Source organism: Mauremys mutica, chromosome 14, assembly GCF_020497125.1.
Source record: "Mauremys mutica isolate MM-2020 ecotype Southern chromosome 14, ASM2049712v1, whole genome shotgun sequence".
In the NCBI taxonomy this organism is placed as follows: Eukaryota; Metazoa; Chordata; order Testudines; family Geoemydidae; genus Mauremys; species Mauremys mutica.
In genome coordinates, this window is record NC_059085.1 from 42,970,158 (window position 1) to 42,992,208 (window position 22,051).

Here is a 22,051-nt window from a genome sequence, read left to right on the forward strand (position 1 = left end):
TGTTGGTGCTCCGGCAAGCGGGGCTCTAAGCGGAGTAGGAAGTAGCCAAGGGGAACCAGACCTTGACCCGGTTGGGCTGCCGGGAAGTGAGGCAGCGTGGTTCCGTGGTTTCCCTGCTGACCCAGTGGCGGGACTGCCTGTCACTGATGGGGCTTGGGTGAGACCTGGTGGAGTAGGGTAGGCCCAGGTCCCCCTACCCCTTCCACTGACATCTATCACCTGGAGTGGCTTCAAACTCATTCTAGGCCAAGAGGCCTGCACTAAAGACTATGCTCTGTCCCTTCCAGAGGGCCAGAGCTCCCCACCAGACTGTTAATTGCTGTCTACCTGAGCCAGGAGGCTGTGGGCTAAAGATTGTGCTCTGCCCTGAGCCAAGGGGCAGAGCTTCCCCAATAGACTACTGACAAGGTTAAGATTTCATCATGGTTATATTTAGGAAAAGCCAAGGACAGGTTACAGGCAATAAACAAAAATTCAGGGAAGTCCATGACCTGTCCCTGGCTTTTACTAAAAATAACAGTGACAAAATGAGACTGATGGCGGATGAGAGCCCAAGCCCTGATGGGGGGTGGAGAGTTGTCTAGCACCTGCCACCCATGGTGGCTCGGAGCTGTGGGGTCCCCCCACCGGGTCATGGTGGCCCACAGCTCCGGCACCAGCCTCTGGGAGCTGCAGGGCCCCCCTCCACTGCAGCTGGGAGCTGTGTTGCCGACAGCTCAAAGTTCTTGGTCCCCCCACAGTGGCTGAGAGGTCTGGGGGTCCCCCTATGGCGGCTGACAGCTCCGGACCTGCTGCCCCAAGGCTGAAGCAGAAAATGTCAAGGAGGTCTCTGGAAGTCACAGAATCTGTGACTTCCGTGACATAATCTTACCCTTAACTATTGATTACTGCCTGCCTGCAGTGAGGTGGAGTGGCCTCCCGCACCACTCGAGAGCGAGGGACTGCTACACCCACATATGAGACTCCAGATTGAAAGTCAGAAAGAAGAGGAAGCCGGTTCTATTCTCTAGAGCTACCCAGTCTCTTGTATCTTGAGCTATATAAAATACATATAATCCACATGTATTTTAACAAACAAGGTATGTGACACTTATGGAGTACTGCTCATCCCTAAAGACCCTCAAAGCATTTCACAAACTAAACACACACTTAGAAATGCTCTAAATTTTCAGGTGGAGAGAGGCAACCCGTCAGAATAATTGCACAAAAATGAGGGAGATAGGACATATTTTGCCAAGGATGCCAGAGCATAGAAGGCACACAAAGAGCGAGCTGTGGGGAAGCCAGCTACCTCTGGATGAAAAGCTCCGTCAAGCCCAATGGGATTGGAACAAGTAGTTCCATGAAGTCTCGGGGATTCTAACCTACTGTTGAGACCACTAAGCTCCAGCAATCAAAAGGTTTTCTCGCCTGCGTGGACATGAAAGTACCTGGGCCATTTGCTCTGGTATCTTTGGAAAAATATTTCCTCTCTCCCTAGTTTTTGTGCAATTATTCTGACTGGTTGTCTCCCTCTATTCCTCAAAATTCCCTTGGGTACTGCAGTACACAGAACAACTTTTGAAAATGTAGAAACTTCACTTGTAGATAAGTGACAGTTTCTTAAGCACAAATAGACAATATTACAAATGACAAATGTCATAAGCCTAAAGGTACAGGCCTGGAAGGCGTCTAGGACTGGGAATAAAAGGGACTATGGAACCTGTTTCCTACCACAGCTCTACAGTTTGGTTTTGTTCAAGGTCCACAGTGACTAGAAGTTATCCTCAGATTTTAAACGAGCTTGGTGGGTCAGAGTCAAGTGCCCTCCCTCCCCCAGCACAACTGGTATTAATTGGCCACATTGTCTGCAGCTCTCCAATAGTGAGGGCAAGGACTTAATAGGAATGGGGCTAAAGATACACATGGTCATCAGTGTTAAGTTGTGCCATTCTCTGGAGTAAATAGAAGAATTCAGTTTTCAAGGGGCATCTTTTACAAGCACCATATTCCATTTCACAGCGTCTCTCCTTTCCCCTCATCCTCCAACACCTTTTCCACACATACACACATGGTATCCACCAGCCAAGTTCAAGTACAATCAGGGACAACACCTACTCAAATCTAGCTAAGGACAATTCCCGGTGTACCAAAGTTGCAACACATCTTAACAGACCATACCTCTGGACTATTGCAAGCCCTCTGCCTCTGGAAACACCCACCAGCACTCAGTACTTCCAGATGTGGTGGTGGGGAGACTGGTTGGTGGTTCACATTAAACTGTAATGCCTGTATGAAGGATATTCATGTTATGAATATTTTAAATCTAATCCCAACAATATAATTCAGGATTGTTTGTTTTTTGCTGGGGACAGCACTCAAACAGGGAAGCCTTTTTACAAACACACCACACACCATGGAACAAAAATGTCAAGAAGCCAATGCCAGAAAACAATTGGGAAACAGAAAAAAGATGCTTCTGCCAGTTTCATAATTCTCTGTTGCTGTTCAAATAGGAAGGGGGCGGAGGAAGCAGACACTGCAGAAGGTTTGCTGTGCAGATCTCTGGACTCCAGGACAGCCACACACATGCAGCTGCTCTCAAAGTCGGCCCTGCACATTTACAGAGCTAATGCTACCGCCCTCTCTCCCCCCCCAAAAAGAAGAGGCCTTGCCTCTCACGCCACTTTAGAAGATAAAAAGGTTCTATATCCCTTGAAATGCTCTATGGGGAACCTTGGAATTTCAATGAGGTTGTTTCATCCCTAAATATGAGATATAGATCTGTTTGGAGCAGTGTATGTGCCTGCAAGAGAAGCGTATCAATGTCGTGCTATTTAACTAGGCTGTGATACAGCAAAAACTTGCTGGTGCTTCTGCCAGGCTTTTGCATATTGCAACCAACATATTTTAGGGCTTTTTCCCTAAAGCACTAGTTCCTCTAGGAAATCCTCATACTCTCTTCTTGTCCTGCACTGGTACTCCTAAAAGGGGCATCCTTGCCTTACTTGTCACTTTTACCATTGCTGGTCATTTTGTTGCAGAAGCAGAACAGCATCTCTCCCTATTGATTTTATTCTTTTCCATTTGGCAAGAGTGAATGGTGCCTTTCATTTACCTCTGCCTGCCTGCCAGCACCATCAGCGTTACCAGGCATGAGCATTTCTTTGGGAATTGTACTGGTTCATGACTGTAACACACTAAATAAATACAAGCCAGTGGGCATTCTCTCCTGGATGGTAGCTCCTTGTCCTAAAACTGTAGGATAAATATACTGTGCAAAGGACTGAGCCCAGGTTAATACTTAAATTACAGGTGTCCCCAAGCCTACTCCGTTCTCTATGCCTCCCTCCGCTCCAACCCTACCTCTAAACCACAGTATTTCCAAAGAAGCTGAACTAGAGTAGATATGAAACAGCAATTCATTTATAGAAGTATGTTCCTGTATAGATGAGAATTGATTTACTGCACATGGGCAATTGCTGAACATGTCAGAGAAAGAAAGATGGAAAGCTAGGTAAAAAAAAAAAAGTGCCTACATTAGCAGATCATGTTCCTTTGAACACACAGGCTTGTTCCTTTGGCAAATAACTAAAACCCCACCTCAGCCTCTGGACCTAGTTAAGCCGGTTGCACGCTAGGTCTGTTTCCTCCTCTAATGAACGAGAAGATTTGTTAGAAAGCTGCTGTTTAAACGCTCACTGAAAATCACATGATTGAGGTTAAAAATGCCTAGAACTGCGTCTGAGCTGCAAACCACACACATCCCCCCTTTCTGGAAACCTTAAGCTCTGCAGATGTCCTTGTCAATATTTCAGATCAATGCCTCATGGTTTCCCGAAAAGCCAAAGCATCTTCAGAAAGGCAGCACAGACGGGTAAAAGGCAAAATGTTCATACAACCAGCAGAGAGAGAAAACAATGGTTGGTTTTTAACATAAAGGCTTTAGCTACTTGGAGACCTTTTTGCAGGATTGTATTATTTCTTCTAAATAGCAGAATCAAATGTGGCAAAACGACTATTAGCTACAGAGTGATATTTGGAAGGAGGGAGCTCAAAATAAAGCTAATTATTAATCTCAGAGGGAATAAAGAAATAAAAGCCATACTAGATAACCAGTGCATCCCCGGAAACAGTCTTAAAAATGGAGTGTGTATTCCAAACTAGCGCAAAATAAAGCTGGGTACCCAGGCCTAATACACCTAAGATAATGATTAAGATACAGAAAACAACCCTATACCCACAAGCACAACCTAGATTGTTCTGTATGTTTCCAGACTCCAACCCTAGCACTAGTCGGAAATAGCTGGAACTTGGCAGACTGCTGTAAGTAACAATACAAATGAGCACTCAAATCTGTCTCGTCACATGAGAACTCCCTTAGGAAGCTCTGCCAAACATCACGTTTTAGGTCCTCCCTATAATATTGTAGTAACTATCAGAGCATTCATATATGACAGGGCCTTGCCACGGTCAACACAAGCTGCTGTCTTGCAATGTTCACAGGACCAAACTGTCACAAACCATGATACAGCAATGCACAGTCCAGGGTTATAACAGAGTTTGGTCCCATCCGTGCTTAGACCCATCCATGCTAATGAAATCGGGGGGAGATGGGGGATGGGACACACCATTCTGTAACCATGTTCCCCAATGCAGTTGCTGTTACAGCACAGACTATGCCTTAGACTGAGTGGGGAGTGTCGGATTTTCACGCTCCACGTTGAGCGTTCCAGCTACAGTACCGTTTCTCACTGCATCACTGCTGCCGAACCACCCCCACAGCCTTCAGTGCTTCCAAGCAAGCCTGCCAGTACTGAGAGTCAGGGCCCAAGATCTCCACTGGCAAACCAGCATGTTTTCAATAAGTCAGCCACGATGACACCAGAGACATGAAACTGCTGGAGGATCTGGAACTTGTTACAGAAATCAAAAGGTGTAACATGACTGCTTAAAGCCACACTGCACTTCTCTGAGCTGGACCAAGCCCCTACTCCATTAGCTCCACGCTGCAGAAGCAGCATAAGGACTCCAGGGTTCCAGTTAGCTGCCTGCATTCTTAAATGACGGCACAAGCACAGTTAAATGCTTCACATTTGAAACTAGGTTTACACTGTGCACACTTACTGCTAACTTTGAAGGGAGCATTTCTCATGATTCTGGTACATTACATTTCCCTTATGAGCTCTGTTTACATCTGATAGCAGACTGCTGCCCCAATGCTGGCTATGTAAACATAGGCCTTGGAAGCTGCCTGGCCCAGTTCAGTATCCTGGCAACTTTGCTGAAGCCAGCTTTACAAACTCACAAAGTGTGCAAATTAATTTCATTATCCGCTCTTGCGCATCATGAGGAGGGAAAACAAATAACCTGCCTGAAAGTACATTCTGGTAATTATTAACCTGACATAAGTTAAACCCGTGGGGGTCAGAAGGGAGAAATGGCGGCAGAAGAACATGACAATTTTCTATTTGTGTTTATTATACAGCACTTCACTATTTTTTAAAATATAAAATACAACCTTGCACTTAAAAAAAATTAATATGCAGGATTTCTACCTTCCATGGCTGAATCTACTCGTTCTCTCAGACATTTACAGTAAGTGGAAGGGACCACTCAAATATTCCATGAGCAGCAGGCAGACAAGACCTTCACTTTCATTTGCTTTTCAGTTTGATTTGTTAAATCTCTCACCAGCCCACACACGCACCCCCATTACTTTTGCAAAGTCTTTACCTTAACCTGTTCTGAAGAGCTAAATCATTAGATTGAAATCTGAAACTGTCAATGTGCTGTAGTAAAGGACCCAAAGAGAAAAAAGCCAGACCAACCACTACATGTATGGTAAAAAGCCAGACAATTACTCTGCAGCAAAGACAGATATGGCGCATGCACACTGAGTAAAAATACAGAGATCAAATGAAATGGCCAGCTAAGCAATGAAATTGTGCAGCAAGAGGCATATCAGCTAGCTTGTCTCTGAAGAGATGAAAGCAGAAATGTGGCTTGCAGTATTCATGTATTGGGATTTTTTTTTAGAACACAGGAGCTTATTCAAATGGCCAACAGATATGTAGCATTCCAAATTTCAACTCACAGAGGCAGCTACAGTTTTGGTAGGGCAACTGGGATTACAAAAAAAGACACTTTGGGGCAAAAAGTGAACACAAGGTATATAGTGGGTGTTTTGACCACTATTTCGCTTTAGATTAAAAATTGCCTACTTTGATGCTACTTTTTGTACTAGTAATTTTTTCACCTACACTAGAGAGCAAAAAAAAAAAGTTTAAAACTGTGTACTGCAGAAATAATGTAATCCAGTGCTGTATGTCTGGATTACAAGATCCATTCCTGTGCCAACATGCACAAAAACATGTCCTTGTGAAATGCATACCTACAGAGCTGGAATCAAACTCACACAATTCATCTGATTGTCATGCAATAAGGGTATCTCTTTCCTAGGATATCTATGACATAATGGTTGTGGACTATTTAATGAATTCGTTACTCTACCAAAATAAACAGGTTTAGCACAGTTTTTAAAAGTACAGTCTCCTATATTAAGTGCATCCAGATTAGATTCTTGACTTCTGTTCCTGAGGATTTCTGCCATGATGAGTGCTGTGGAAACTTGCATTGAAGTGCCCAATTTTTTGGAGTTTGGCCCTAAATCTGGATTATTGAGTACATCCTAATTTAGCTTTGACATGAAAATCTGAGAGGCTTGTTGCTGAGAGTAGAGCACAATCATAAACCTATAGCATTGCTGTGGCAGGGCACCAGGAAGCCTACAAGAATTATTAGCAAACCATTAAGAGAGGCACTGTCAAGGCAGATAAGCTTTAAGATTAATCTACAACGCAGTTGTCAGGGATTTTAGAATGTACTTTTACAACTGGTTGCTGCTGCAGCTTGATATTCTCTTTAAAAAAGCTGTTGGATGCATGCTAGTTTATAATGGGTCATACAGTAATGAAACGTTTTTAAATAGTGCAGCTGGATTTTCTTCAGGGCATCTTAAGATAGGGTTTTAAAATGTGGCTCTTTTTCACATTAGCATGCACACTTATACCCCAACTACACTGGGGTAAACCTACACTGGTAGGTTTAAACTACACTGGGGTTTAAACCAAACTAGCCAGAACCAGCTTTTAACATGGCTCCTGCATAAATCTGATACTAGTAGGATGGATAAATTCAGAGGCTCGCAGACAAGTGACCTGGACATGGAATGGGCTGACTCCTCCTGGGAGAAAACAGATATATACCAGACTTATAAGAAAGAGAGTCTTTTCTTTCATACTATATACACTACAGCCCACGCAGGGCAGCCTTACTCCACAGACAGAATGCTCTGTGTTGCCAGAGATACAATTAATGACAGCACATCAGTTCACATGCTCTGGCCCTGTCCTTCCCTTGGATTATTTTTGGAAGGAAGGAACAGACTACATATCTACAATTCTTGAAATGAATTCCCCAGCAGTTCCAAAGCTTTTTATTCTCCATGTTTTGAGGATATCAATATAAATAGATCAGCTCAGAAATTCTTTCATGTTCCTCTTCTAACTGTTGATAGATGTATTGTCTTGTTCTGAAGTCTGATCACCCTCCAACAGCTCACGTGGTTGAAGGACCCTCAAGGGCTTCCCTTGGAAAAGGATGCCCAGACAGACAAGGGATGCAAGTGACTCAATATGGGACCATTTGTGAAAGTATATTCTACCTTATCTTGCTCTGTATATTTAAATAGTTGAGTGTCTTAATTGATGGCATCTGGGTTTATTAACCTTCAGAGTGTTTCCTCGTTTCTGTTGAGAAGCCAAATTATTTTTTTTTCCAAACAACCCATACATTCATCAGAATACACGCTCACTACATCATTTTAATTCCTTGCACTTGCACAAATTCTCCAGTCGTTCAGTTCAAAGCTTCCTGGAGGCCCTGTATTTTACACTCATGCACTGTGCAAAAAAAAAAAAAAAAAAGCCTAGCAAACACTAATGCTCCGTGTCACCCCCACTTGATTAGACACTGGACAGACCACATCATTGTACAGGAAAAACTACTTCAGAAGGATACTTGAAGGTTTATTTTTTAAACCTGGTATAGTTTTTCATACCCTTTGGCATCCAAAAGTAAGAGAATATTTCATTAATTTTAGATCCAAAAGATCATCTAAAACAGCAACCCCATAATGTTGCAGTTTAAAGGCAGATATAGAATGTTCAACCAGGGTCAGAAGCTAGAGCCTCAAACCATTGAAAAAGGGGACTTCTTGACCTCCTGTTAGAAAACATCTGTTTATAGTCCTGATAGGTTATAATGGATTGGTCCATAAACATGCCAATGTATAAAGGGAGCTGTGGGCCTTCATCTAAAACAGGGGGTCTCAAAGTTTTTCACAGCATGGATAACACTTTAATAGAGATATTGTGTTGTGGATGTCACCCAGCATTCCCTCTCCCCTTCCATTTGCCACTGCATAACCTCAATGTGGCAACTAAACCCATTGCTTACTTGGAAAAGTAATATTACAAAATATTTTTGGATTCTTTTCATGCAATTTAGCAGCTGGAAACAAGGAGGGAGCCAGGACTATGTGACTTGCCAGACAGGCTGGGGACAAAGGCTCTATTCGCTTGTCCATACGTAACAAAGACTTCAAGTTTGATTGCCTGACAAGAAATTGTGGCTGTTCTCAATTTGAGGGCTATGGTCTTGAGCTAATTGAAAGGTGGTTGCTGCAGTGACTGTCTGAAGTTGTTTCTCTTCATTCTGCTTGATCTGTTTTGGGCTACTGTAATAGGGTTTTTCATTTTGATTCTTCTGTTTGTGTGTGTGAGATACTCTCAGTCTAATATTGAGTTTTGTCCTCACTTTAATATAAATTAAAATCCTGATGCTGCTATTAGTCTGAGTGTATGGGACACAAGCAAGGCTATGTATGCAGTAGTTTATTTAAAATTAAAGTTTTAACACCTAAATAATACTATGGATGATCTTATAAGTATGACCTGAAGCATGAGAGGTGATAGCCCCTTTTAAAAAAAAGTAACTTATTGGTTCATTTCTTATAAACATCTAATCCATTTTGGAATCCTAAACTTTTGTCTCAATAATATATTGTAACAATGAGTTCCACAGGTTAATTACATATTATGAAAAACATTTTCTTTTAAATTTGTCTTCTCTTGTATTCTGGAATTCTTTCCAAGCCTCTCACCATTTTCACTGTCTCTCTCTATTTCTGCTATACCTTTTGTTTGGGATGATGTGAACAAAATGGAACAAGCTATTAACAGTGAAGACCCAGCATCAATTAATACAGGAGCATTATAAATTAGGGTTAGGTATTTGACCAGTCCAAAACTATCTGGTCAAAAACAGCTGTAGCAATAGAGGTGGTCTATCTTGACTTTAGTAAAGCTTTCAATACGGTCTCGCCTGACCTTCTCATAAACAAGCTAGGGAAATGCAACCTAGATGGAGCTACTATCAGATGGCTGCCGAAGCGGTTGGAAAATGGTTCCCAGAGAATAGTTATCAGTGGTTCACAGTCATGCTGAAAGGCTATAACGAGTGGGGTCCCGCAGGGATCAGTTCTGTGTCTGGTTCTGTTCAATATCTTCATCAGTGATTTAGATAATGGCATAGAGAGTACACTTATAAAGTTTGCGGACGAAACGAAGTTGGCAGGTGTTGCAAGTGCTTTGGAGGATAGCATTATCGTTCAAAATGATCTGGACAAACTGGAGAAATGGTCTGGATGAAATTCAAGAAGGACAAAGGCAAAGTACTCCACTTAGGAAGGAACAATCAGTTGCACACATACAAAATGGGAAATGATTGCCTAGGAAGGAGTACCGCAGAAAGGGATCTGGGGGGCATAGTGGACTGCAAGCTAAATACAAGTCAACAGCATAACACTGTTGCAAAAAAAGTGAATATAATTCTGGGATGCATTAGCCGGAGTGTTGAAAGCAAGACACAAGAATTGATTCTTCCGCTCTACTCTGCACTGATTAGGGCTCAACTGGAGAATTGTGTGCAGTTCTGGGCGCTACATTTCAGGAAAGATGTGGACATATTGGAGAAGGTCCAGAGAAGAGCAACAAAAATGATTTAAGCTCTAGAAAACGTGACCAATGAAGGAAGATTGAAAAAAATTAGGTTGGTTTAGTCTGGAAAAGAGAAGACTGAGAGGGGACATGATAACAGTTTTCAAGTACATAAAAGGTTGTTACAAGGAGGAGGGAGAAAAATTATTCTCCTTAACCTCTGAGGATAGGACAAGAAACAATGGGCTTAAATTTCAGCAAGAGAGGTTTAGGTTGGACATTAGGAAAAACTTCCTGTCAGGGTAGTTAAGAACTGGAATAAATTGCCTAGGGAGACTGTGGAGTCTCCATCATTGGAGATTTTTAAGAGCAGGTTAGACAAACACTTGTCAGGAATGGTCTAGATAATAACTTAGTCCTGCTATGAGTGCAGGGGACTGGACTAGATGACCTCTCAAGGTCCCTTCCAGTCCTATGATTCTATGATACTGTAAGCTCTTTGAGGCAGGGACTGCGTCTTTTAACTTGTTTAATGTGTTCTGTAAATTCCCATGTACACTGATGGTCTGGTATACAAATAAAGATATACATAGGTACAATGTGTTCTAGATGATCCCACCCAGTCAAGATGCTCAACTTTCAATTAGTTCACCTTTTCTCCCCCTCAACAAACGGCATTAGCATATAGTGAAGTGAGTGACCAAGACATTTAAGTAGGCTTGGTAACTGATGGCACCATGATGCAACCAGAAAGGTAGGCTCCTTCTTACATCAGGGCATTCTGGCCGAAGATCTGACAATATTTGATCATGGTCAAATAATAGGTGTTCAACTGACTGATCAACTGACAGGCTTGCCAAACCTGTTATAAGTATTTTCAATATCCTCTGCCTCTTTTCTTAATGCTTAACATCTTGTCCATTTTCTGACATACTATTTTCCATTGAGCAGTGGTTTTCATTGACCTGCATGTTACTTAGGTTTAAGTAGATAACCTTTCCTGACTGCTCCAGAGCGAAACAAACATCATTTTGGTTTCTAGACAGTCCTTCTCTAAACGGTGTCCTGAATTGACACCAGACTAGTAAATATTTCGGTAGTTGAAATCACCATTATTACTAATTGCCTCTAATCACTCTCAACATTGTGCACTCACTATCACTCACCCGATCAGGAGAAGATTGTAAAACCCCACTATTATATTCTTATGAAGGGCCATCTGATGACAATCATCAAAACATGCAGTATGGCATGGCAGGGTATACAAACCAGGTTGTAGTCTAAGTGGGTACCTAGGTATTCTAGCCTATAGCATGATTTTGTAAACGGTTTTCCAGTCATGGTTGGTCCTGGTCTACAGAGAACTGGACCTGTTAGCACCTTTTTTTTTTTTGCAAGCACTGTGTTTAAATAAGATTGTTCTAGCCTAGCGTGAACTCTAGGGTATAGAGCGCTGGGGTCCCAAGCATACTATGACCAACAGTAGAGCCCCCTGACAAAGGTCAAACCAGACTTCACAGAAAACAATGTAGGTAACTTGGAGTACAAGATTTTTCGGGCCCAGCATTAATAAAGATTGAATTTAAGGTCATTCGGTTAGGAATCCGATTCTGAACTACTGCCCTTAAATGTTATTAGGGCGCCACTGGCATGCCAAGTGCTTTAACAGAAGGTCTGTGGGCCCAAGAGTTTACAGTCTAACTCAGACAAAGCACAGCCCGGGGGGGAATGGAACATGAGTATCTCATACGCCTGGCCCCCTGCATTTCACTGTGTGGAACCACATAGCTCAACCACTCTTAGACAGGATCCCTGGCTACAACCCCCCATTTCCAGCTGTGTTACCATAACAGGACCAACCTGATTTGGCACCTGTTAGCCCTTTTGCCCCAAGGGCCTGGTGCCAGCAAGGTGGTTAAAGCAACTGTTGCATTATTCCATCTAAATTAACACAATACAACTCAACACCAGCTTCTTCAAAACAAAGCATGATTTATTCATTCACCCTAAAGTACAAAGCACAGAGAATGAAGGGTAAAAACAGTGATGATCTACACGCATTATTTCACCCTTAATCTCTGCTTACAAGCTGTCGTATGTTTCGGAAAGCCAAGCAACCTCCATCTCTGGGTTGGGAGAAGCAGACTGCCCATGCTGCAGTTTCTGCATCTCTCTGTCTCCTTGCTAGCTGTCAGCTTTAAAAAGTCATGCTCCTTGGGCAGCTCTGGCCACGCACTCAACCCTCCCTCAGGGCCGCCCTGTCATAGGTCTCACCCCCACTTAGAGCTGTTGGGTTCCAAAATGAGGACCTGCACTGGTTTCCCTCTAAACTAAAAATCCTAGTTTAGATCTGGTAAAAGCTGCCACCACCCAATCAGGTACGTGGATTGGGACACAGTCCTTCCCCAAAATCCTTGGGGATCCCAAGAGCCCCAAATCCATGGAGTTCTTACACCCAGGAGAAATAAACCATTCCCCCCTGCTTCCTCCCCCCTCCCTTTTCCTAGGAGAGATACCGGGATCCAACTACAGAGGGATGCCTCCCTCCGCCCCTTTCCCTGAGAATCCACCCAAGGAAAGATCAACCAAGTTCTTAACAGAAAAGATTTATTAAAAAATAAAAAGAAAGTAACTTGTCTCTGTAATCCAAGATGGAACAATACACAGGGTCTAAATTTATCAATCTCTGGAGAGAATCCCCCCTCCTTTCCTTCTCAGTAAAAGCAAAGTAACAGCAAACAGAAATAAAGAATTTCCTTCAGCAAACACACAATTGCAAATGTAGAAATCAAATTACAAGACTAATCCGCCTTTCTAATTAATACTCACTATTGAATAGTAGGAACTACTCCAGGAGAACTTGGAGACATGACTGGCCTCTCTTAGATCCAAAAAGAGAACACTCTAACAAAGAACACAGACAAAGGCTTCCCTCCACAGAGATTTGAAATTATCTTGTCTTTGATTGGTCCTCTGGTCAGGTGGTCATCAGGTACTGCATGTTAACCCTTTACAGGTAAAAGAGACCTTAACCCTGATCTGTTTATTTATGACACGCCCAGAGGCGGGGGGGCCCCCAAATGGGGCAATTGCCCTGGGCCCCGCAGGGGCCCCCAGCCCCGCCTCCACCTTCCCCCATCCCCCAGCACCTCAGCGCGCCGCATCAGGAGCGGCTCTGGACAGCACTGCAGCGGCGGGACCTGAGCTCCTCCCACTGAGTCAGAGCCACGTGGTAAGGGGGCGGGGTTGCAAGCTCCAGTCCCGCCAGAGCCAGGCCGCTGCAGCACTGTCCAGGGCAGCTCCTGGACGCGGCGCGCTGAGGCTCTGAGAGAGGGGAGAGGTGGCGGTAACCCAGGAGCAGTCCTGGACAGCTGCTGTTGGATCGTGGGCATTCCGGGGGTCTGTCAGGACTCGGCGGGGGGGTGGGGTGGATAGAGGTGGGGCAGTGAGGGGACGGGGGGGGTTGGTGGGGGGTTGGGTCCCAGGGGGGTGAATGGGGGGGCAGTGAGGGGACAAGGAACAGGATGGGTTGGGGATTCTGAGGGGGGCAGTCAGGGGGCAGGAAGTGGGTGGGGGTCAGATAGGGGGCAAGGCCAGGCTGTTTGGGAAGGCATAGCCTTCCCTACCCTAAAGCTCATTCAGCAGTTTGAGGCTTGCAGACAGCTATTTAACACAACGAGCCAAGCTGTTATCTTCTCCCTTAGGGCTACCATCCCTTTCACTTCTCAAATGCCAAATTATAGTCTACATTTAATTTCAGTGCCATAGGGAGATTCATGTCAGGGGAGGGTAGCTTCATTTAAAATTAGCCACTTTAGATTAATGGTGATAGAGCCAAGAGAGCATGGGGGAGGGATCACATGAGAAGAGCAATATCCTACACCACCTACCTCCTTCCCAACCCTACCAAGGGAGACCCCCCCACCTGCATTCCCCGAGGCTCCAGAGGGGTTAATTCAGTGGTTCTCAAACTTTTGTACTGGTGACCCCTTTCACATAGCAAACCTCTGAGTGCGACCCCCCTTATAAATTAAAAACACTTTTTTATATATTTAACACTATTATAAATGCTGGAAGCAAAGCGGGGTTTGAGGTGGAGGCTGACAGCTCGCAACCCCCAGTAATAACCTTGTGACCCCCCCCGAGGGGTCTCAACCCCCAGTTTGAGAACCCCTGGGTTAATTTAATTTTAGCACCCCGTGTCCATTCACATGCATGTGCTATTTTAAGCATTTAAGTTTTCACAACATAGGCTCATCCCAGATTCTGGAACAAGCTCAAATGCTCAGTTCGTGGAGTATGTACATAAGCTATACTAAAGACAAACCTACAGTAACCGTCTCCAGTTTGTGAGGGACCCCATGGAGCCAGTCTCTGGGAAACAGATAAATTCATGGAGGTTAAGTCCATTAATGGCTATTAGCCAGGCTGTGTAAGGAATGGTGTCCCCTAGCCTCTGTTTGTCAGAGGGTGGAGATGGATGGCAGGAGAGAGATCACTTGAACATTACCTGTTAGGTTCACTCCCTCTGGGGCACTTGGCATTGGCCACTGTCGGTAGACAGGATACTGGGCTGGATGGACCTTTGGTCTGACCCAGTATGGCCATTCTTATGTTCTTATGTTCTAAGCTAAATGAACCCAAAGTTTTGGAGACAGATATGAGTCAAGGAAGCCAGCAGAGTATCAGAAACCTGGAAAAATCTCTGACTGGATGGGCTCAGGCGTTTGGTCACAAGCTGAGGTGGTTCAAAAGTTTTGAACTTTTTTTAAGCAGAATTTTTTTATTGTTTCTTTAAACAATCAAACACAGCAAGCAGCAAATATTTGGCCACACTTCTGCAACCCCAAACCATGTTCAGGTTTTGGCAGACTAATTTCAGCTTTTCAATTAAAAAACAACAATTTTTGAAGGAAAGCAGACATTGTCCATGATTTTTTCTTCTTTTAAAACCCCCCTAGTTTTCAATCCAAAAAAAGTTTTGATGGAAAATGTTTGTCCAACCTTTTTAATGAGCTTTAGTGCCTTTTAGCACTAGCTGATGCTGAGACCCAGTGATACCTTATAAATGTGACTTGAAAAGGATACCTTATAAATGTGACTTGAAAAGAAGTTCTCTCAAAACTGGGTTTGTGCCGAGATGCAGAAGGTTTTTAAATGTTTATTTTTCCCAGGGCCACGGGGGCGGGGGGGGGGGGGGGGGCGGCGGCAAGTGGGGCAATTTGCCCCGGCTGCAGGGGCCCCCACGAGAATACAGGATTCTATAGTATTGCAACCTTTTTTTATGGAAGGAGCCCCCAAAACTGCTTTGCCCCAGGCTCCCTGAATCCTCTGGGTGGCCCTGCTCTCTCTCCACTTTTCTAGGGCTCAGTCTCTAATGTTCAGTGTCCTCTTTGGGTCTTAGGCTTTGCCTTGGAAAGTGGCAATTATTCTGAGCCTGGATGGACACAGGTAGGAGGTATGCCCCACTGTTTTACTTTGCCTGATTGGTTCCTTGAACAACCTGTTTTGTTCTAACTCCATAGCAAGGAACCCTTCATAAACACACTGAGGTGTGCACCATATTCATAAAAAGTAACGGACATTGCCCACTTTGTCACAGTTTCATTTCTGATACTCCAGCAACGTGTTTGTTACAAACACTGGCATTTATTGCATAGTCTGTGATGTGCAGCTGTGTCGTTATACCTCCTCCTGCTGCAGAGTTATGCAGATCTCTCCAACGGTCAGCGTGGTCCTACTGCCATATGGCCAGAACACCAGGCGGCAGCCTGAGGTGCCAGATCCCCATCTACTAACTGGTTTGTACCAGTCACAAGGAAGACTAATGCGCCGGGGCGAATCTGAAGATTTACCTTTGGTCAGCAACCACCACCACCTTAGGAAAACTGCTAGAAGCTCATCTGTAAAACCAAAGACTTTAAGATTCGGGCCTCTCTCTTCCTCCTCAAGCCATACACTTTTGAACCTTGAAATAAATGGTTTCTTTAAGCAGCTGCAAAACTTCTGTGAGCCTTCCCCTCTCCAAACCAAGCCACTCTCTTGGTCATAAAGCAAAGGAAGTTAATGTTTTAACCTCCTGGATTTATGCAGTTCAGTCCAAAGTAGTGTTTATTTTCTTCAGTTTTAAATTGCATAATTACATTGCCAAAAGTGCATTTAACAGCTATTCTTAACCTAAGGCCAGCACAAAACAATGTAAGAAATAACATTGAGTAATTTACAAAAGCAAACAGCAGCATTTTAAGGTGTAATTCCACAATGCGAACAGCGCATTTAACTGCAGATGATCACACAGTAGTCAAAATATGTTTCTGATAGTCAATAGTAATAAATAACCTCAATGAAAAAGTGAAAGGGACTGGGGTGGCACAGATAATGTTTCACAAATATGAACGATGCCTTTTAAACAGAAACACTGATACTAATAAGCAGCACCATAGTTAGCAAGTTCTTGGCATTCCCTTTAAAGGCACCTTTCAGAAGGTCTCTCTCCCCCTTCCCCCACACCATACATTATACATGCTGGACCGCAACTTTGCCCAGGTAGTTATGTAGGCAGCATAAAGCAAGGGAGGGTTTGAGGGGGTGGGTGAGATGGGAGAGGTTACTTCAAAAGCAAAAATAGGGCTTTACAGGCTTTTGATCATGCTCTAACTCTGTGTTTTTCAGAGACCTGATCCTTACTGAGCTGTGAACAAAAGATTTATTTTCTAAAAACTCATTTAAAAACTAGCTACTTTTATTTAGCTTTGCAGCATGCAGCCTAGCTTGGCTGTGCAGCAGCACCACCACAACTCAGCACTTCATACAGGCGTTGCAGGCATGGATACTATGCAAAGCACATTGATTAGGATGGGGCTTTGCATGCTCATTTACATTATAACTGTTCCACTCCCATTGTATCAGGCCCGATGAATGGAAGCACTGTGTCACTGCAGAGTGTTCTTCACATGGAGTCCCAGCAAAAGGGAGCCTGTCACTCCGTAGTAACACAAAACAAAATCCCAGCAGACGCGTCCATTAACATCCAAGGGGCAGCAGCCCCAGTGTGTCAGTGGAAGAATTCCTTGAAAACTAAGACAGTGAAACGAATTTCATAAAAAACCTATTAAGCAACGTTTCTAGCCTGAATTAAACCATCAAAAGCAAGGAAAACCGACCAGAGACATTAACCCTGCGTCATACTCCTTAACACAGCATGTTCAGCACTATTGTTCCCAACCCACTACTCAAAAATTCGTATTACCCAACAAGAGTTCAATAAACTTATGGCTAATTTGGACTCCTGAGCTTGTCCCAAGTGTGAATACACCTGCTCTCACGGGATTCCATTTGGATACTTAGAATAAAGGAGCAACTGTGCAGAAGTGTGTGCAGTGCCCATATACACCCATATGCACATGCGAGCCTCTACGCGTGCATACACCATTGGAGATGTGGGCTAATGTGCTCAGAACTGTAACAGCTGTTAAATACCCCAGCTCAGAACACATTTTCCATAGACCATGGGGACATACTAACAGGTTTTAAATAAATTAAGGCAAAAATGATCCAACCAGTTATAAAAGCAGGTGGGCTGAATGCAAGAGATGAAACTCTGCTAGCAATGGCTGAGTATTGCATTTCTCCCTCTTTCTACAGATGTCAGGAACTTGGCTGGCACTGCAGCACTGGATAAATGCAGACCTCTACATTTGAAGAATGCCTCTGCTCTTCCAAAGCAGGCAAGGAGCCATGGATTTTTCCATTACAGCAGAATCTGCACTCACTATATGGAATTATGGGTTTGGAGAGCACTACTGGTTTGTTTACTGGAGTTATAATTTCTATAACTCTTCATTTTAACAGAATCTCTTGTAGCTGTAATCTCTTCAGCTTTTCCCCAGCCACTACAGACCGATGGCCTATGAAAAGCATCCTTCTCCTTCCCACAGCCCTGTAATCCAGGAAAGTGACAACCAGTGTCCCGGGCCCCTCTCATCTCGCTCTGGGTTGATCTCACTCTGCATAGGCTTAGCCAAACTAAGGAAATGAGCAGCACGGTTTCCAAAACCAATTCAGAACTGCTCTCCTGGCTTTCAGGACTTCCCCATATTCTTACTCCACCATGTGTCTCTGACCTACCGCCCAGCTGCTCCTCCTGCTTCTCCTCCACAGCTAGTGGTTGTTGATTAATTCATGCTGCTGTGCTTATTTAATATTCCCCCCCTTCCTGCATCCCTCAGACTGTCACTGCCTCAATACATCTTCCTTTTACCTTAAACTGAAGGCCTCCAATACATTCCGCACTTGGCCATTAGAAGGTGTTGCTACACAAAAGTATGTTGTACAGTAAGGAAAGCAGAAAGGAAAAAGTGTGTGTGTGTGGGGGGGGGTGCCAGGTGGCCAGACCCATAACAAATCACTCATTTTCCAGTTTCCTCTTACTCTTCAAGCTTGTGTGTCTAGGCCACTGCAACGCTTCAGTGAAGACGCTGCCTATGCCGATGGAAGGGGTTCTCCCATCGCTCTCTACACTGGGGGTTAGATCAGTTTAATGGCATCGCTCAGGGGTGTGGATTTTTCACACCCAAGTGATGTAGTTATATCAAGCTAATTTCCTCATGTAGACCAGGCCTGAGAGAGAGTAGGCCAAGAACAAGCCCTTTAGCTCCCTCAGCATGATTGGAGGAGTAAGCCACATGGAGAGTGCGGATACCTTGCCACCCCCCCTTCAGCCAGCTGGCTCCATTATTACATGCAGTTCTGAAGCACTTACCACTTTTGCTAGTGGGCGCTCAGAACAAAAATCTTCATTGTGCAGTTAATCAGAACCCCTTACTTGAAGGGTCAGATTCCAAGTGGCTAACTTGCTCTAAACACAGAAAGACACCGAGAGAGAGACAGCCTGCCAATTTTCCTTTTGGTTTAGGAACATTCTTTCCTCTTCAGAGTTACGAGCTAGGCTTCAGCTCCAGGAGCTCACTCTGGGTCTTGTTCTAGAGGGCTGTTTTTCTAGTGACATAAGATTTTAGCCACATGAACTACTGGGATTTTTGTGCAACACTGAAATGGAAGCGTTCTCTCGCAATTGTTATAGAGCTATTGGACTGCTGGATTATGTAAGAGCTGTGTCACTGGCCCTGCTACTTGTGAGGAAACCTTCAGCTCTGTAAATTGATACAAATCACAGAGTGGACTGACTCCATCTGAAAAGAATGGGCAGGGGTGGGGAAGGCGCTTTACTGAATTTGAGAGTAGACCACAGTAAAGTAAGCGTTTAATTTAAAAGGTACTGGATGACAAATTCACAAATTCTCCCATAACCTTTGTACACACCAGTCTCCCCCAAGGCTGCAGGAGGGAAACAATATTAAAATATGTTGCCAAGTTGTTATCCTTCTTGCACTAGGATAGAAGGACATGAAAATCCATTTGATAGGTACCCAAGAAAATCGGATATTTAGAAGGTGAGTGAGCTTCACATAAATAGAGCAATTTCATAGCAAAGGTTTCCTAGAAATATGGTTTCACAGGACAATTGGGACGTCCATACTGCAACTATGGGTATTAGGACAATATGACATGTTTCTTTTTCAACTTGCTTCATGAACTGCATTTTTGGACATTTCAAAACTGCTGTGTCCCAATACCGAACATCTGCATATCAATATACCCCTTCAACTTTCCACAGAGAGGCCATAATCTTTGTTTTGTTCTGAGCCTTCAGTCTTCGTGGAGCAAACACCCAGTTATGCAATTTTTATTCATGTTCTTTAAGCCATGTGAACATCTCTGTGATGCCTGACAGGAAAGGAGGGACAAAGGTGGAAGAAAAGCAAAGGGAAAGGGGTGTTAGTTTAGGAAGAAGGCTAGTGTGGAGGAATGACATGCAACATTACACTCCTGCCCTCTCTGCAATCTCACAGGTAACCAGTGCTGATTCACCACACAGGATACCAAACAGGGGAGCCGAGTTAATCAAAAGGTATCAATTTGCCTCTTACAGTTGGCATGGCTACTTCCAGCTTTTCATGTTCTCTGTATGTATAAATATCTTCTGTGTGTTCCATTCTATGCATCCGATGAAGTGGGCTGTAGCCCACGAAAGCTTATGCTCAAATAAATGTGTTAGTCTGTAAGGTGTCACAAGTGCTCCTGTTCTTTTTGCGGATACAGACTAACACGGTTGCTACTCTGAAATGAGACAAGTTACTTCTCTAAAGACAGATATTTAACTGGCACTGTCTGCATTCAGATATACTTCACTGAGCTTATAGTCATGAAGCCAGACAGGCAAAATTACCCCCAAAACAGCTTTCCAAGGTTGCCTTTTCTGCTATGGTATCTGCAGATCACTGCTGCTTCAACACAGATTCCACATTTCAAGTGTTTTCAGACAGGCTACAGAGTAGAAAATGTTTAACAGTGGTAGCAGCAACCTTCTGTGTTACGGGTGAATGGCCTGGAGGGTAAAGACCAATGGGGCTTAAATTAACTAAGCTCTGTTCAGCTGCCAGCAGTACTGGAAAGGATGGCTGGTAGTCACAATTTTGCTGCACAACAGCTGGCCACCACTGGAAGGAGACTGGGGAGGCGGAGGAGAAGGCAAAGCAAAATTAATCTCTTTCTTTTTAAGGAAACCTCAACTTTCCACTGGAGGGAAGCTGATATTCATTGCAATGTTACTACCCCTTTTAAACTGGCTCTCCGACATCTGACACTGCCCCATCTGCTCTGACTTTGTTCAAATTCCATTACTCAATCGGCTCCTTTCCTGCTAAAATAGCAGGGTCTGGAACTCAAATGTAGTGCCTGACTCTTTAACTGACATCACTGGAATCTGTAAAGTGAGCTATGTGGAAGTTAAAAGCCTTGAGAATCCAAGGCTATTTCGTAGCCTGTGAATCTCAGACTGAAGTTATTTAGATCTGGACAACAGGTGATATTTGTGAGTAATGTGGACTGCATGGGTGCAGCACAGTGCAGAATTTCCAGTACCACAAAACAAAGCTGGATCCAGACTAACCTTGTGGATGATCATGAACAATCTGGACTACAGCTAATTTGGCAGTCAGGAGATAGGTCAGGTTGTAAGTAGTCTATAGTACAGGATGCCTCTCTCACAGGGCAATATATTTTATACTAAAATTAGCTACATGTCTATTAAGACATTTGTGGTATCTGAACACTTGTTGCCTCAGCTAAATCTCACAGAGCTGCAATATGGAATAGAAGGAGGAGTGACATTAAAATATTCTTGCTTCTATAGGCTAACATGTACCATTGTAACTAGCCCAACTAAATTTCCACCTATACAGCGGCAGGACATTTGCAGCTAACATTGACTGGTGAAATAAATGAACAAGACCATTCTTCTTCTTAGGTTCTGCCAAGCAAACAGATGAGAGAGAAATATTTTTCCAGTACTTTTACGAATGACAATTATACTGGTTGGCCGTAAACATTAGCAAAGCAGATCAAGCTTTAACAAGTACACTTTAAAAAGAAAATGAAATTTAGTTTCCCCAAAAAAGAAAACTTGTGCCACCCTGGAGGAAAATACCTGTGTGTGTTAATTTTTTGATACAAAATCCTTATTTTAAAAAACACTAATAGAGTTACTCAGTCTTAAAGGAAATATTCTGAACACATTTTACATACTTGGAGTTGAATGTAAGAGGCGTTTTTGCCTATAGCACTGTTAAAGTGTAATTTAGTAGCCAGTCCTTGGTATAGGCTATGGGTAGGTTTATTGTATTTCACGGTTTCCTTGCCATGAATAAGAACCATTCTTTTTCTTTACTGAAAAACAGGAGCATGAAGGGTAATAGAATCCAAGCCTTGATGTTAAAGGCAATTTGATACAGTTCTATTAAAAAAACTGAAGAGGAAGGTAATTTACTTTAATTCCTGCTGTAAGGAATAGACATACAGAAACAGACCCTAGAGATAGATTTCTTTTTATCAGAACACATCATATGTTGTAAGAATTCAACCAAAGCCTGAAATGGTCAGACATGTGGAGA

The 22,051-nt window shown here is 43.5% G+C and overlaps 1 protein-coding gene across 3 annotated transcripts in view; it reads right to left on the reverse strand.

Moving 5' to 3' along the window:
• The window catches only part of ANKRD11 (ankyrin repeat domain 11), a 224,688-nt gene that overhangs the window by 79,153 nt on the left and 123,484 nt on the right, over nucleotides 1-22,051 (reverse strand). The window lies entirely within an intron of this gene.